We start from the raw sequence: 17,643 nt of genomic DNA, 5'->3' as shown, positions 1-17,643 counted from the left end.
AAAACATCGATAACTAAGAAAAACAAGGAATTGTCCATTATGTACACTGTAAAAGCTAAATAAAGCTAGCCGAAGTAGCACAAAATTTGGAATCTCATTTTGTAATTACAGACACTAACATTCACTTTTCTTATATGTACTTTCTCCTGTAAATACACTTTTCTCCTTAAAGAATCTGATCGATTATATTCATAACTTCAGTAGTAGGGATCAAAGATGAATAACTCTAAAGGAAACAGGGAAAAAGTTGTCCAAAGTACTTTTCGTTAACAAATGCTACATTGATCCTCTGTGTGGATATACATATTCAGCAGAAAGTGAATTCTTAGAAAGGGATTGTCAAATAAAATTAAATATACGATGGGAAATATTGGCTTTTGAAATATACGTCGACATTGCTTAAGTAGGACGCATAATTTCCGTTCTGTAAGTAAGAAGAGGACAAGTACAAAATAACAAAGGAGCTAGGTCATTTAATCCTATGATACTTCAGGAGTCTTAACAATACTTACAGAAACACGTGTACAAAAGACTTATTCTCGGAAAACAAAACTTTCCCCAATAACAAAGGAATATAATACCATGTTCAATATTAAACAGAAAGAATAAAATACATATACCACGTAGATACAAAAATAGCAGTATAAGGCTTATGAATCCTGCCCAACGCAGCATCTGAGACATGCTTCCCTGGCGTCCACTAAAATCAAATTTAACTTTCCTGATTTGCAAGAGAAACATATTCCTTTGAAAACCTAAATTAAGTATTTCATCAGTGATGTGAAAACATATTTTTAGGACATGACCAAAGAAAAATACGTATGGTGAGCCAATATGATTTATTAAAACCAACAATGGTACATTCTACAAAATCCTTGTATTCCTACGCTCTATTGGTTGTAATGGTTGAACTTCTCAAAATCTGCTTCGAACGAGAATGTATTGTCTCTCAGGAGTAAAGTTATGTGATAATCATGGGCATCCGAAGAAAAAATTTCTAAGGTTCCGTTTCCCTGGTTGCTATATTACGTCTGGTGTTTAATATACGTTTTTTGCTATATTACGTATACATTTTCGTGAGCCACAACTTGAGACCCGGGCGCCCATGGTGATAACCCATTGGAAAGTAACCCTAATCTTTTCTTTCCACTTATCAGATTAGGAATCATATCGCGGCTAGAATAGAAGCTTTCAGGGGGACACCTTCGTTCCACGGTCAGTAGTTTCCCCATCACAGGTTTAGGTCAAGTAAAGTATTTTTTAGCAATATTTCTTTATATCTCTTCAAACAGATAGTTAAACAAATATACGAACATCATCTCGGAACATAAACTTAGCCCCGTATCCAGCCCGAGATCTTACAGGAGACAGAAGTGAATGCCAAGGGACTAAAGAATATCATCACGAAACACCGAACAAATGTTAGTTTACGGAGTTGTAACTCCGTTTACAAAAACATAATAATAGAGTGATAACCATTATGACACACAAATCCAGTATCATTAACATAGAAATACTTTTTTTAAAAAAACAGAATACAGAAATGAGTGAAATTTTATGTTTTAAAGTAATTTAGTACATAAAATTTGAAGAATTTTATCTCTCTTTTAGAGTCATTTAAGATTTTTCTAATAACTTCTGTTTTAGAGTAGGTAAAAACAATTACGACGGCCACTTAATCTAAGCTCTACTACTGGTTAACCTTATTTTTAAGATATCTATAACTGCGGGTCCGCGTAAACTCCTTCTAAATAAAACGCTAATTTCTGTGTATTTGATTCAAATGCAAAGTCTAAAATATAGGTTTATTAATTAATATATATTTCCTGACATTACTGATATTTATGGACTTAAGCCCGTCAGTTATGAGGTATAACTTTATTCGGCCAGCACACAACCTGGGGAAGGAAGGAACCGACCAGGGGCCTATATGTTAGGTACCATCCAAGAATTTGCCGCTGTGAATTAGGATTACCCAGGATGTCTCACTCAGGATGTCTGGCCTGAAAGATCTGTTATACTTTTCTATCGAGTTACCCCCGAGAACAGAATCGGGTACCGATCACACCAAGACACTTGGGCATTATGAAAGTTAGTGAAGGAGTATTTAGAGAGCTTAGAAATGTTATGTTCGAGGATATAGAGAAGCCAAAATGGACGGAGAAAATGATAAACGAAGATGTTTTAAAACGGCTGGATGGAACGCTTTAAACTATTGTGCTGCCAAAATGTCTTGAGCCGTGGCAAAAATGTGAACTAAAGCTCACACCCTCAACACACCAACGTGTAGAACCAACAAGGGTTCAGCTGTTGTTAAGCGAGAGAGCCTTGGCGAAAGAGAGTGGAATTCCTTCAGCTGATAGCAGTGCCTGAAACGGAAGACTAGGTATCAAGTCAATGTGGCGTATCTTTAGCATCTTTCTTATGAAGGTCAATTTGATTGGACATATCTTGCGAAGAAATTATCTTCTTCATATTGCCATAGAAGGAAAAATAGAACGAAAGCAAAGAGTAGAAAGAAGAACAGAACTGATGATAATTTGAATCGAGAAGCGTGGAGGAAACATTTCCAGGAAAGCTAAAAAAAATTAAAAACAGAATAAAGAAAAACAAGAAAGAAAAGAAAATACTTCATTAGTCCCAATGTAACGATATCTTTGTATTTTCAGCGTAATTCTAAATATCTTTTATTATACTTCTGGGCAATGTGTAATTTTAAAATATGCACTAACTAGTTAGAAAAAGAAGAAGATGTGAAAAAATAAATAGAATCAAAATTGATTCTAATATGTGGATTGGATGAGTTTTTGTTCTTAGGTTGTCATGACGACGAATAATCAATATATTATTATTCCAGAACCATCTTAACGAAGGGATAAGCACACAATCTTTCAAAGTGTATTTATTTTAGTGATTATGTGCCATAAAATAAAGATAATGTTCAAAAGCAAATTCACAGAATTGTTTTATGTGATTTCATAGCATTGCTTATATAAAAAGAACGAACTGATAATCTGTCCTTATATAAAAAGTTGGTGGTCCTCTTCTTAGGATCATTTATCGTTATACCAAGACCTGCCAAACGGGCGGAATGTTTAGTAACAATAATGCGCAAGATGTGATATCAAACGAAACAACCAAAATATGTTTTAGTCGCTTTTGTTCTGATAATTTCGATTTCCAAAATGCTCCTTGCATTGGACGATCAATCACAACAAAAGTGAATAATGTTCTGACAAAAAATGACGAAAGTTTGGTATGTAAACAATCATGACGCCGCTAATAATATAAACATTTATCAGCAGGCAATGGTAAATCAATACAAGAAAGCTAGCTAAAGAAAGAAGCTGGACGCTTGCATGCCACGTGATCTGACTCAAAAACATTTACTCAATCTTATTTCTACCTGCGAATTTTTCCTGAAACGTAACGAACTAAAGGCATTTCTGATTTTGATAATTACGACTAATGAAAAGTGGATACCCTAATTACTTCAATTATTTTGGGAAAAAAGAGAATGATCAAAGCAAGAAGAAGCTCCATAGTCCGTATCAAAGCCCACATACATGCCCAGAAAGATTCTGCTGTACGTTAGGTAGGATTGTAAGGGCATCATATATCAAAAGCTACTCCTGCTGGGAAGGACGATAGACTCGGACCTGTACTGTCATACTTTTCAGTACTATCACAAGTGCACTTACCAATTTAAAGAAACAATGCTCGTAAAGAAAGATGGTATCGTATACCAGCTGACTACATTAGACCGCACATATCTTTAACGACCTATAAGAAGTTCACAGAACTTGACTGGGTGGCTTGAATGCACTACTTCATAACCAGGATCTATTTCCGTTGTGCTATTATTTGTTTCGGTCTCTGTAGATCTTTTAAAATGGTTTAAAGTTGGTTTCAATAGATGCTTCTGAAAACCACATGTCACATTTTTTGGACAAGCAAACCACAAAAAGTCTATAGTAACGAGGTTATGATATTGCCAGAAAAATGACAGGTCATCAGATAGAATGGTATGTAAGTGACAAGGTTCTTTTCAAACTACTGTACATCGAAATTTTCAATATTGTTTAAGCAACCTAATATATAAAGGAATTTTTGGTAATCGTTTATTAGAATTCACTAAAGCAATTGTCACTTCAGACATCTCAATCTGACGAGAACTATTGAGTTGGTTATTAATAAGAAAGATAATCCCTGAGTATAATTCCCTGAACATGTACTGTTACTGTGATTTCAAAAAAATGTGCCATTTGCTTAAGGCTTGCTAAACAAGATTATACTTTTTCATCATATAACATAACTCCACGTATATTTATCCATCATATAACATATCTAGGCGTATATTTTTCCATCATATAACATATCTAGGCGTATGCTTTTCCACCATATTTCATATCTACACGTATACTTTTCCATCATAGGGGGCCGCGGTGGCTCAGTGGTAGAGCGTTCACCTCTGGTGCTAGGGGTCTCGGGTTCAAACCCTGCTCCCGCCAAGTGAACTTTGTGGTGGACAAACACCGTGTGCGTGGGTTTTCTCGGGGTTCTCCCGTTTCCTCCCACTTCTTTCATTCCACCATTTCATTCATTACTCATCATCACCGTCTCCTTTAGCCTAACCGGCATAACCGTGGGACGTAAACCTCAAAAATTTCATTTCAAAAAAAAAAAATTTCCATCATATAACATATCTACACGTATACTTTTCCATCATATAACATATCTACACATATACTTTTCCATCATATAACATATCTACACGTATACTTTTCCATCATATAACATATCTACACATATACTTTTCCATCACATAACATATCTACACATATACTTTTCTATCATAGAACATATCTAGGCGTATACTTTTCCATCATATAACATATCTACAGATATAATTTTCCATCACATAACATATCTACACATATACTTTTCCATCATATAACATATCTACAGATATAATTTTCCATCACATAACATATCTACACGTATACTTTTCCATCATATAACATATCTACACGTATACTTTTCCATCATATAACATATCTAGTGTTATGTTTTTTCCATTATATAACATACCTACACGTATACTTTTCCATCATATAACATATCTACACGTATACTTTTCCATCATATAACATATCTAGGGTTATGTTTTTTCCATTATATAACATACCTACACGTATACTTTTTCATCATATAACATATCTATACGTATACTTTTTATTATATGAGAGTTTCAAGTGACAAGCTGAATGAAACAAGCTAGTTCGTTTAACAGTGTGAAACAACGGTAGACTTCGAAACTATGGAAATTCTATACTGCAAACGAAAGTTGTACTTTGTATATCTATTACTTTTAGTTGTAATAGAAGGAAAATTCAGAAATGGAACCAGAGGCACCCGCAGAAATATTATTTGGATTCGTCCATTGCTACAAGATATTATGTAAATCTATGTAGTATCGAGAATTCTTATTGTACATGTGAAAAGAAGATAAGTAATAGTTAAGTATGGGTGTAACCTGTATTCTCGGAAACAATATATCCAGAACTATATTATTTTTATATGAAAAGACAGGGTACTGCTGACGTGTAAGGTCAAAGTTGTGATTTTTATGCAAAACAAATATCATTTCAAATTATACAATTGTATGTTCTATTTCCAAGATTTTGAAGAGTGGATCCTTCGACAATTAAGCCCAGGGATGGAATTTATTCTTTCAGCATCCCATATCACGAAACTACTCTACCAAGAAAGTGTCGCAATATTTTACCATTTTTCATTTTGATTCTCGTTGTTGAAAACAGAAATTGTATATTCCAACACTTCCGGTTTGAATAGAGGATTAAAGGTCCATCTAATGGAACTTAATCTTTAAATGCAGAAACCATATAAAAAAGTCATTTGGGGGGGAGTATTTCATAGCATTTGTGCTCTATAAAAAATTATAATTGAATCCGCAAATGATAGTAGTTTTCTACCACATCCGGGTTTAGTAAAGAGACTAGAGTAGAAGTTGAATCTATTCATGGGATGCTTATTCGATTAGTAGGAAACCATTTCTCTCCATCTATTACTCTATTTGTTGTATGGTAATTGATGTTAAAACAGGAAATGGTTATTTTTTTTTTACCACTTTCGATTGGCGGAAGAAATAGAATAAATTGTAATGGCGCTGAATCGATTGCAAAAACGCATCTATTCCTATCTCTTACCGTTCTTGGTTTAATAACATTTTTTGACAGACAGACGTCTATAAGACTTTCGATACTTACGCAATGCATAGTTTTGGAAGTCTAACAAGTACAAGGTCTTATTCATGATAAAGTATTTATTTATCGTGAATAATACATCAAATATTACCCACTAAAATTAGTTAAGTTTCGGGAACAACTTTAATGCTTTCAAAATAATTACTGTTTATTTCAGCAACTTTAAGAATTGATACTAAGCGTGCCAGTAGCAAACTTGCAGAACCAAAGTTCACTAAATAAAACAGGCAAGCAAATAATATAGTACCTTTTGTAACTATATACATTTTATCACAGAATTGGAATGAAACTTAGGACTGAAAATAAAATGAAAACTTTCAAAGTGGGGAGTTGGATCCCCAGACTTCAAATCTGAATTTAGTTGTAACCAGGGATTAAGTTATAATATCATCTCAGTGGGGAGGGGAATAAATGTTACCTTGACTCGAGAGGAAGCTCACTTCTTATTCCTGTTTTATTCTACCCTGTCCTAACCTATCATATCCTACCCTACCATATCCTATTCTGTCTTATTATATCATATCATAATCTGTCTTATCATATCCTATCCTATCCTGTCCTATCTTATCATATACAATCCTTCCATATTCTATCCTGTCGTGTTCTATCCTATCCTATCCCATCCTATCCTATCCTATCCTATCCTATTCTATTCTATTCTATTCTATCCTGTCCTGTTCTATCCTATTCTATCATATACTGTATTATATTATCATATTATATCCTATTCTATTCTATCCTGTCCTATCCTATCGTATCCTAACCTATTCTATCCTATCATATCCTATCCAATTCCATCTTATTTTGTTCTATCCTTTTCTCTATTGTCCTATTATACCCTATTCTATTCTACCCTGTTCTATCCTATTCCATCCTATCATTTCTTATTCCATTCTTATCCTATCCTGTTCTATCCTATCATATCATAGGGTATCTATTCTATCCTATCCTATCCAATCCATTTCCAATCCTGTTCTATTCTATCCTATCCTCTTCTTGTCTAGTATTGATCGCGAGAAGCGACGATAGGAGAAATAGGTCTTCTAATTTTTTCTCGTAAATTGTGTGCACAATTCTAATTAGTCTCGTCTCGATTTTCTATGAACTATATAGCACTAAAATAATTTCTGATATCTAATACTTGGGTGAATTAGCGTTTTCCATGAAAATTTGTGGAACTCTTACATCTCCTCTCCAACTTGAAAGATATCTCTTGTCTCGTAGCCAACATTAATTCTGTCCTATCCAGGGGTAAAATTGAGAGGGAACGTGGGAGGACGTTCTTACAACGCCTGCAAAAAAATATCTATGGCGTCCCCCCAATTCCTAAAAAAATTAAATGGGCAAAGATAGGCACGGGGGCAGTGTGACCTTTTTAGCTCCACTTTTACCACTTTTTCTATCCTATCCAATAATACTCCTATAGCAGAAATGTATGACACTTAATAAAAAATACGAAGTAAATATGGAGCATACAGAGGGAGTAAAACGAAAGTAGATAACCAACATCCAATAAATTATTCACATCTTATGAGTGTATGAGATTTATAGGTTTAGTTTTAACTAACCAACTTAGTGGCGAAGTCATGTCTTCTACACAGAGAAAAAATGTATGTGACCTACGTAAATATGTAGGTTACATACGTAAATCTTGCAATTTTTGAACTTAACGTACGACTATATGTACGATCCTGCAACAAATGGGTAGCTGAAAACGTATGTTATATAAATAATACTTTCCGTATAAATGTTTCATATATATGTACACTCATGTCCAAAATTATTGTCGCATGTCTTTAAACATGTTGTTGTAGGAATATAATTTGATAAGGATTTCGTCCGGTATTACTTACAATGTTAGTATATGTATAATCGGCAAAGACATGTATGTGGCAAATTTCATGTCAAAAGAGCAGTAAATAAGAACGATAAAACGAAAATAAAACTTTCTTGACCATTTAGCAACATTTTGGTTTACTCATTCTAATTTTCGGATTTATAATTCTTTTCTTATGAAATTTACCATAATTATACTTTTCGCAATTATACACATGGTATGAGTATTAAAAGCACTGTGCAAAATCATTATCAAATTATATTCTTATAAGAAGACGGTTATAGATATGCGACAATCATTTTGGACATGAGTGTACTTTCCGACTTACTATGAAGTTTGTTAGATGTCAGACATGCTTCAGAGAAATGATGTAACATCTAACCGGGAAAAATTCAGTACCTATGTAGGATATGGATAGCGTATGTTCCGTACAGATTTCTGTAGTAAACTTATGGATCCCGTATATATTTGTATCCTCGTCGCCATAAGTGCCTTTACATCGCAGTGACGGGTATGTGACCGCGCAGTACTCCAAGGAAGGGATGGTTGTATAAGAATTTGTGATTAATTTTGAAGAGTTGTTATTTTGACTAGGGAATTAACATAGGTGAAGGGAGTAAAGACACAGATTTGAAGCATCAGTTCACTGTTATTGAAGCATCAGTGCACGAAAAGATTCGTATTCTCAGTTTTTCTATTTATTGTTTTATATGTTAAGTTAAACACCACAATATGTATCACTGATATCGCAGATCGTATTATTTTTTAAAATCGTGTTTGTAACCTATTGTCAAAACATTCATCTCCAGACATGATGTAGAGAGAAGAGAAAGAGAAACGACATCTGTAATATATGTATATGTGATTCACTAAGTAACTGTAGAAATTAGTTAAAGGACACATAAGAGAGCGAAAAGGAGCTCTAGAAGTCTGAACTTTTTAGAAACGTCCTAGATAGGTGAAAATATAGTTAAAAATTGCAAAAGGTATCATGTAAATTACCTCTCTTTACTTATATTCTAGTATACTTTTTCTTTCACATCCAAACATCTCTATTCAGAATTACGAGATAAAGGTGAAGAGAGAAACATTTCCATTTCAAGAATTATATCAGGAAAAAAATCTTTTGACTTAGACTAGATTCGAACTCGCAACCGTTGAATCGCTGGCTCAGCGCTCTACCGATTGAGCTAACAACTACTGTCGGAAAAGCTAGATTTCTACAACTACCGGTAGCTTAATGGTGTATATTAACCAAGTTTGCCGAGATAATTGCTTCATATAGCTATAATAATAATAATAATAATAATAATAATAATAATAAAGCAGAAGAAGAACAGAATCTAAAAAGTCACATATGTTAAAAGTTTGACGTGCAGAGTAAGTCCTAATATGAGATTTTATTAATTATATATAATAAATGTAAGCGTGGTTTATTCGTGCGTGCTACTCAAACTGCACAACTCACTACCTAGTCCCATAAGGGTTGTACGCGTATGGTACAGTAGCCTTGCGTCCTCCAACCGTGAAGAATGTTTCTGTTTGAACCTATGCGTGTCCTAAGAGGAAGGAGGAGATTGAAAGAAAGAAAAGTGGTTTAGAAATTATGCAAACGTAGAATATCTCACGAGGCGAGGTGATATAGAGTTCAGCGTGTCTTTCAGCTACTACTGTATACAAGACGTATATCTACGACTTAACGTGGAACCCGAACCACACGACTCCTGACGGGAATCGAAACCCGTATCACCTCTAGTTCTATCATGGGAGACACAGGAACATGTAAAAATAATCGAAAATGAACGATATTAATGTTAAATCCATAGCTTTTGAGTGCATGAATTATGTATGATACCCTCTATATCGTTCACATCAAATTTTAGCATTATCTGCATGGAGGTTTAATGGGAGGGGTGAAAATTAAAAATTCCTAATTGAAATATATGAGTGTCTATTCAATAGCTTTCGGGGTCGCTGAAATGCATAATTACACTCCCGCGTATTAAAGCCCAAAGCTTTACTCTTTCGTTGGCAGGAAGTTTATTCATTTACTTAACTCAGGACACCTTAAAGTAAAGGATATGAAACTCGATGCATATATTTCTAATTCAAAATTATTAGATACGTATTGTAGCTTAGACTTCTAAGGAGGGGAAGGGACAATTTACGCAATGATTTCCTTCACATTCAAATAAAATACTGCCTCATTATATTGCAAAAACTCATTTCGAGTGGTGTCATTGCTAATAGTTTTCCTTATTTGCTTATATCCCTACTCATTTATAACAGTATCTCACTTTTCCTGTGACGGGAGCAACACCTAAGCGAGCATTCAGTAAAGTAAATGCCATTAAAATCTATATTCATAGCACAGTGGTGCAAATAAAGTTGAGCTCTTTAGCAATCTTTAGCATGGGAAGCGAATAAAGCCACCACATTGGAAAAGCAGCTAATGAATTCCTCTCCGAAAAAGATCACCCGCACATTTATTTTACAGGTGGTGGTTTATAGCTATACTTAAGTTTGTTGAAATTGCTCCAGTGAGACGAGACACTGAAATCATTCGTAATAAGGGGGAAGGGACATGTAAAAGTAGTCAAATATGAACAATATTAGTATCGAAATCATAGTTTTCGTGGTCGCAGATGAATAGTGACGCTGTCGATGTTGCTTAGGTAGAAGTTAATCCTTGGTTGGCATGGAGGTCAGAGTGGGAGGGTGACAGGCAAAAAATAAATAAAATAAAATCGAAACATCCTATATTTGTGTCGAATATATATTTTTCGGTATCTCTGACATAAATAGTAATATTCCAGATGTGGTATATGACCAAGGTCGGCCCCATTCGCATGCGGTTTCAGAGGAGAGAATCGGTGAAGATTTCAGAACAGTTCCTTTGACTTAAGTTTCAGTACACTGAGAGGGAAGAGTGGTAACACACAAATACTGGTGTCACATCCGGACCTATCAGAGGTATGATTTCTGGGGAACTGTCGTTGCTCCAGGGAGGCATTACCCCCTGATCAGTCCCTAACATTCTTACTGCTTTACAGGGGCGTAGGCAGGAATTTATTTCAGTGATCGAAAGCATTTTTAGGGGTAAATTGTGCACCCTCCAGGAGCCCATGTAGCATCGTACGTTCAACAGTACTTTTTCTGAGTCAAAACTTTGTCTCTCTCTCTCTCTCTCTCTCTCTCTCTATATATATATATATATATATATATATAACAGTAACAGGGTCGGTTGTAGACATTTCGTAACTGTAAGCAAATAATATTTAGGCGCCCCGCCTATATGATAATAAAAGAATTGAATGCTGTAATGGACAAAAATTCTTCAGATAATTGTTACAATTACAAATTTCTTCAATATATAATAATTCAGTCTTCCAGTGAGTATTAAAGGGAAATGGCAAAATTAAACCTAATTAACTGTGGATGAATCATGACCAAAGTTCCAGTTTTAATAATTTATATATTTTTTATTAAATAAGCTCAGGAAACAACTAAAATGTATACCTAAGACGTATTTTGACAAATACAGTTGAAAAATAAAAGTCGAAATAGAATAAAACTAATGAGCTTCAAGTCTAACATTATCACAGGTTTGATTTTGACAAAGAGATATGCTCTTACACTTCATTAAAAGCATATTTAAATAGTGTTTTCTAGTGATACAAATATGGTAATTAGCTTAATTTCTCGTTTTCTTTGTTACTGTAAAGTTCATGTTATAAAGACACTTTTCTGACTTTCAATTTGGCAAAATCTCTTATTATTGCATCCATATCAATTTCATTCAGAATGTCATCTTCAATGGCCATCAAAGCTAGTTCATTTAATCGTTCTTGAGATATACTTGATTTCAAATAATTCTTTATTAATTTTAGTTAAACTAGTTCAATACACAACAAATGACAAAAGTGTGTCTTAATTTATATGTAATTTGTCCCCGATCAGTGGCAGAAGTTTAAAATCAGGTTTCTCCGCAAAAATTCTTTTCAGGGCCCCTTACGCCTATAGAACAATTCAATTCTTTCATGTTTCTTTCCAACATAGACGTTCGAAATCAGGCAGTAACACAATGTAAACACAAGTAATGATGCACTCATTGAGGTCCGAAGATTTTTTCGGAATAGCCTACAAAATGCAAATAATTTTGTGTATTTGCCCCCTGAAATTATGCTAATTGGGGGATCCAGACTCTCAGACTGGGCTGTTCAGTGTTTCGTCCACACATATTTTAGGGGGCCACTCCCCCCGGGAGGAGATCAAAATAATACGTCTATAATATAATAATAAATAAAAGAGTACCAGCAGTGGCCCTCTGAATACTAAGTGTGCCCCCCGGAAAATGTTTTCTGAATAGAAAACTGCACCTATTAGGGATGCGCACGATACAAGATTTGTGGCTGTCTCGTCTCGAAAATGTGCTGTAAAAGTGATGGGTCGACTCGAAAAATGTATTATTTCTCTATTGGAAGAGCCGTGTCTCGACTCGAATTTTGTCTGGAAAATTCTGTCTCGACCTGGCCCCTTGCGCATCCGTAGCACCTATGTCGGTACATCCCTGAACACAAGTAACTAATAATCAAAACTCTGCTTTGCATTAGAATTATTACTAATTTAAAATATCGCTCCATCTAAATTTATTAGCAGAGAAATGATTAATAAATATTGTTATCTGTCATAATAAAACGAGCATCTGTATACGCTGCTGTGATTGAAAGTGAGAGTACTGAAAAAAATACTTGTCATCCAAATGACCTTTCGTCACTTTCGATTATATCCTTTCAAGTTCTATACTTATATGCCACGTGAAAACTAATTGTATTCAAACAAATTTTGAAATACATGAAATTTAATTCAGACCCGTAACCGAAATGACCGTATCGTTCCATTTTAATTCAACAATTAAATTACTGCAATCAGGTTAAATTAAATTTGTCAGCTTCAAAAGAATGTCGACCTGCAAATGCTTCGTTAACAGTGACTGATATTGACAACTCCTCACCTCAATATTTGTCTAATTTTGTCCAACACTCGAAAGAAACTTTTATAGAGCCTTCGGTTGCCTCTTATCTTCTTTCACGTTTTGTAGCTTTCTTTTCCGATAAAATGCTCACTTGATGTAATATCTTTGGTCATTATTATTACATGAAAAACAAAGTACTATTAAAAAGTAAAAGCACACATCATTATAAATTAAAAATATAAACAAAAACGAAATGACTTAGGATAGAAATGAAAATGTTGACGAATGACAAATGACTAATAGATATTAACAAAGTGAGCATTAAGCACTGGACAGCGATTGTGAGTCATTAGGAACTTAAGTTAAAATTTCCCTCAGAAATGATTTTTAAAGAACCCATTTGTACCGCCCGTCTTTTCTTAGTATTCGCTCCACTCCCTGGACGAATGGACAAGAAAGCCTACTTGCTTGCATGGGGGCCCGAAGAATGTTTTTAGGGTGGTCATCTCCCTCGTTACTATATTACGTTTGGTATTTTTATTTGTATTAAGAAAATCTTAAGAAATTATACATATACATTACACTTGTCGTAAGCCAGGTGGGGCCTGGCCCTTTCGTCCCCTTTTGGGTGCCCATGCTTGCTTCAACTTTGATAATGTGCATTTCATTTACGGTGATCTTTCTCAACCCTTAACTGTTGAGAAAGGAATGAAGAGTCTGTTATATTTGTATTTTGTGCATATGGTGGGATTGTGGAAAGAATACCAGTCTTTAGCTCTACGGTCATAGTGCTTAATACAACATCTATTGGAAAGCTAAATTTACATTGATTTTATCTCATATTCGTAAAATATCCCTTTTCCCTCTTTAAAAGATCTATCCTGTGCCATGGAAATTTTCCTCAAACTAGCATCTCTTGTGAGTGAGGCATTGGCATCAATTTCTAGAGGTTATCAGGCTTAGCGCCTATTTTGAATTCTCCCTGTATGTTGTTATTGTTCTTCAAACAAGAAATTGTAATTATTAAATAATAAAGAAGAGACTTCCCTATGTTGTCACCTCATCCCAATACAAATTCATGATTACCATTCTCTTCCTAGTTTCTGTAACTTCATCAAAACAAGCTCAGCCACGCCGTTTCAACAATTAACAAACTTCCCTATTGACCAAGATAATTGTGATGAGCTAGTCATCCACGTGCTTAGCACCAGGAAGAAGCGAAAGCAAAGAAGTAGAAGAAAACCAGGGGACACTGGACCCTCGAGGTGAGAAGTGACAGAAGCCGCCAGAAACACACTTTGGACCCCTATTCAGAAGAGTCGTCGTAGCAGCAATTGAAAGACGGTCGGCACGCCTGGGCCCTCACCAACCATTGCATGACAGAGGTGTCATTCTGAAGAGGCCAGGACATCTGGGAGTTGTTGCCCTGAGGTCGAGAGGTTCTTCACTCTCGAACGTGAGGTCCGGGATCGATACCAGACGGAAACACTCAACGAATTGGAGGATAAGGCTTCACCCGATATTTGAAGAGGCTCATCATATCGAAATGGCTGAGGTACAGTAAAACCCTTTCCTTTCCTAACCTTTGTGTCTCTGTGATTTCTTCTATTAGAAAACATGCATTTCATTTCATTCATCCCCAATTAATTACTTCAGCGCTGTACTGCTCAGATCCCCATGTACTTTCTCTCTTGCCATGCGAAGTGCTATCCCCACATTCTTTCAGTAAAGAACTGATAATTGAGCAAATAACTGTGGTTGTAACTCCACAGTACAGTACAGCAAGAAATTGATGTGCGAGTCCATTTCATTTGTAAAGGGGTGTTTTACAGCCAACCAAGCGAAGATTCAACTTTATTGTCCTTTTGATGTATTTTATCTCAGTCTGTACAATATTTATTCGAAGCTATATGAGGAAAATTTTTCATCATAACATTTTTAAAATGAATATTTACATTTAAAACAAAATTCATTTTTCTAATTTGGCGCCCTGTTCACCTGGCGCCTCCTGCGAACGCGTAGTTCGCAGGATTCAAGATCCGGCCCTACAGAAACAATGGAATTCTGTATTACCGCCCGACTATCGTTGTTGTGAAAACATTCATCATAATATGACGTAGGAAAATGAGTTACATTAAGGTCTAAGATCTAATATCAAAGTTGAAACATCGCAAGTAAAACAAAAACATATAATAGCAAAATGTTTTGAAAATAATTTCAGTTTAAACTAGCTGCGACTACATTTAATTCAAAATTGAACTTCTGGAGCGCAACATATGAGCGTAACTAAAAGAAAAAATCAATAAGAACAGTCGGGATTTGAACCTAAAGAAAACAAGTAGGAGTCCCTTATACTAACCATTCATCTGCTATATTTTGTTTACTAAAAATATTTTCCATGCAGCAAAATGCCATTTCACACTGAAACATTAACAACATAAGAACAAAGTTTTCAAGAAAATTTGCCAAAGCTTATGTATTAAAAGTATCCCGGTATTCGCCCAGTGGTACTGCAAAATCACTAGTCAGGATACCTCGTATCGAAATTTGAACCTGGAGACTCCCAATTACAAAGATCAACGCTAACCAGTAACCTACGTTCGCTCAGTAAATGTCATAAAATTACTTTTCTGTAATTATTTTTGGAAAATGTTTATTATTTTCATGAAGCAAAGAGTGCATCTTCTACTTGGGTTGAGAACTATATACTATACTTTTAAGAGTCAACTAATAGTTGATGTTTATTATTTCCGTCGATTTTATACGTCTGCTAAGATATTTCAATTTTTTTTAAGTTTTCCCTTCCGGTTATGACAATGATTAGAAATGAAGAGTCCTCTTCTTATACAATTCTTGATCATTGTAACATTTTTTAGTCTAAATTCTGAATTATTGAAAATATTTAAATTAGTTAGAATGAAGAGGATAATACTAAGAAACATTAGAAAAAAAGATACATTGTTGTTTAACGAATTGATAGAATCAAGCTTTTTCAAAACATAAAAAATACTGTATGGTATGGGATGATCATGGAAAAAGTAAAAATAGATATCGAGGACACACTAACCAACCACTGTACGCAGGTAAGTCAAGGTTCGTTAACTTGAAAATGAAATGAAATGAAATCTTTGAGTTTTACGTCCCGCGGTTATGCCGGTTAGGCTAAAGGAGACGGTGATGATGAATAATGAATGAAATGGTGGAATGAAGAAAGTGGGAGGAAACGGAAGAACTCCGAGAAAACCCATGCACACTGTGTTTATCCACCACAAAGTTCACTTGGCGGGGACTTTGATCGAACCCCTGTCCCCAAGCACCAGAGGTGAACGTTCTATCACTGATTCGTTAACTTGGTAGACGTATATGAAGAAATCACTAACAGAAAATAGCTGATAGCTTTACGCCTAACCATCTCAGCGACCTCGAAACTATGAACTCTACATGAACATCGGTTGTCGTTTTCGATCATTTTATATGTTACTCCCTTCCAAGGTCGCAAGGTGTCTTGCCCCTTATCCCAATGCATGAAAAGCAAATGATATTTTCGCCAGCCAGGGGCAGGGATGAAAGAACGCACACAACTCGCTGTATAGCTTTAGGGCAAATACCTAAAGGCACAAGCAATAAACCACTTGACCAAGAGCAATGTTGCCAAACATAACACAGGGTAAGCCCACGCTCAGCCTGTTCGACACAAAATCACTGACCCTTCGAACAAGATAACATTATTGCGCTCTCAGAGTCAGGTTTTAATTGCATTTGTGTTGAAGTACGTTTTCTTTGATTTTTAAACATTTGATGAATTTCTTACACACTGTTGTGTATGATATTTTCTATGTGGAATATTATGAATATTTTCTACTGTACACATTGTGTAAATAGAACTCATCTGTATTTCTTACATTGACTTTGAAAACTTTAGCAATGCCCTCATGCGCTGTGTACGGCTTTAAAATGAACACACGAAATAGAAAAGTTGGTGAAGCGAATGTCAAGTTCCGTTTATTTCCAAAGCAGGGAGATTTACAGCAATAGGGGTGTAATTTTGTCATCTGTGGTTGGACCCAAAAAACCGTAGGTCCACGCTGCTTATGCCCTTAGCAGAGCTGAGCTGATTTTGAGTTTAACATCCCGTTCAGCAGCGAGGCTATATGATATGTAGACGTACTGGTTAACGTGGAATCCGAATCACATGAGCTCCCACCGGGAATCGAACCTGGGTCTCCCACGCCAAACGCGCGTACGCTAAGCTTGTGCCCTTAGTTTTATGAATTTTACCAAATGAATGAATATCTACATATTGTAAAACAGTATATGAGTTCTTTGCTATATTGCTTTTGTAGTAATATTTTTGTCATTAATTTGCTTATTATGTATCTTTCTATATAAAATAACAAGTTCTAGCTGGCTGATTGATCAACGCTAGGCCAAACCGCTTAAGCTAGAAACTTGAAGTTTAGAAAGGGCATATGATTTGTAATGTAAGGTCCCACTAAAAGAAGAATATTTGGAAATTTGAAGGGAAAAGGGAGAAAGAGGAGTGG

The sequence above is a fragment of the Thermobia domestica genome, chromosome 16, assembly GCF_964235325.1.
Source record: "Thermobia domestica chromosome 16, izTheDome1.hap1.1, whole genome shotgun sequence".
In the NCBI taxonomy this organism is placed as follows: Eukaryota; Metazoa; Arthropoda; class Insecta; order Zygentoma; family Lepismatidae; genus Thermobia; species Thermobia domestica.
Note: the sequence above shows the minus strand (reverse complement) of the source record.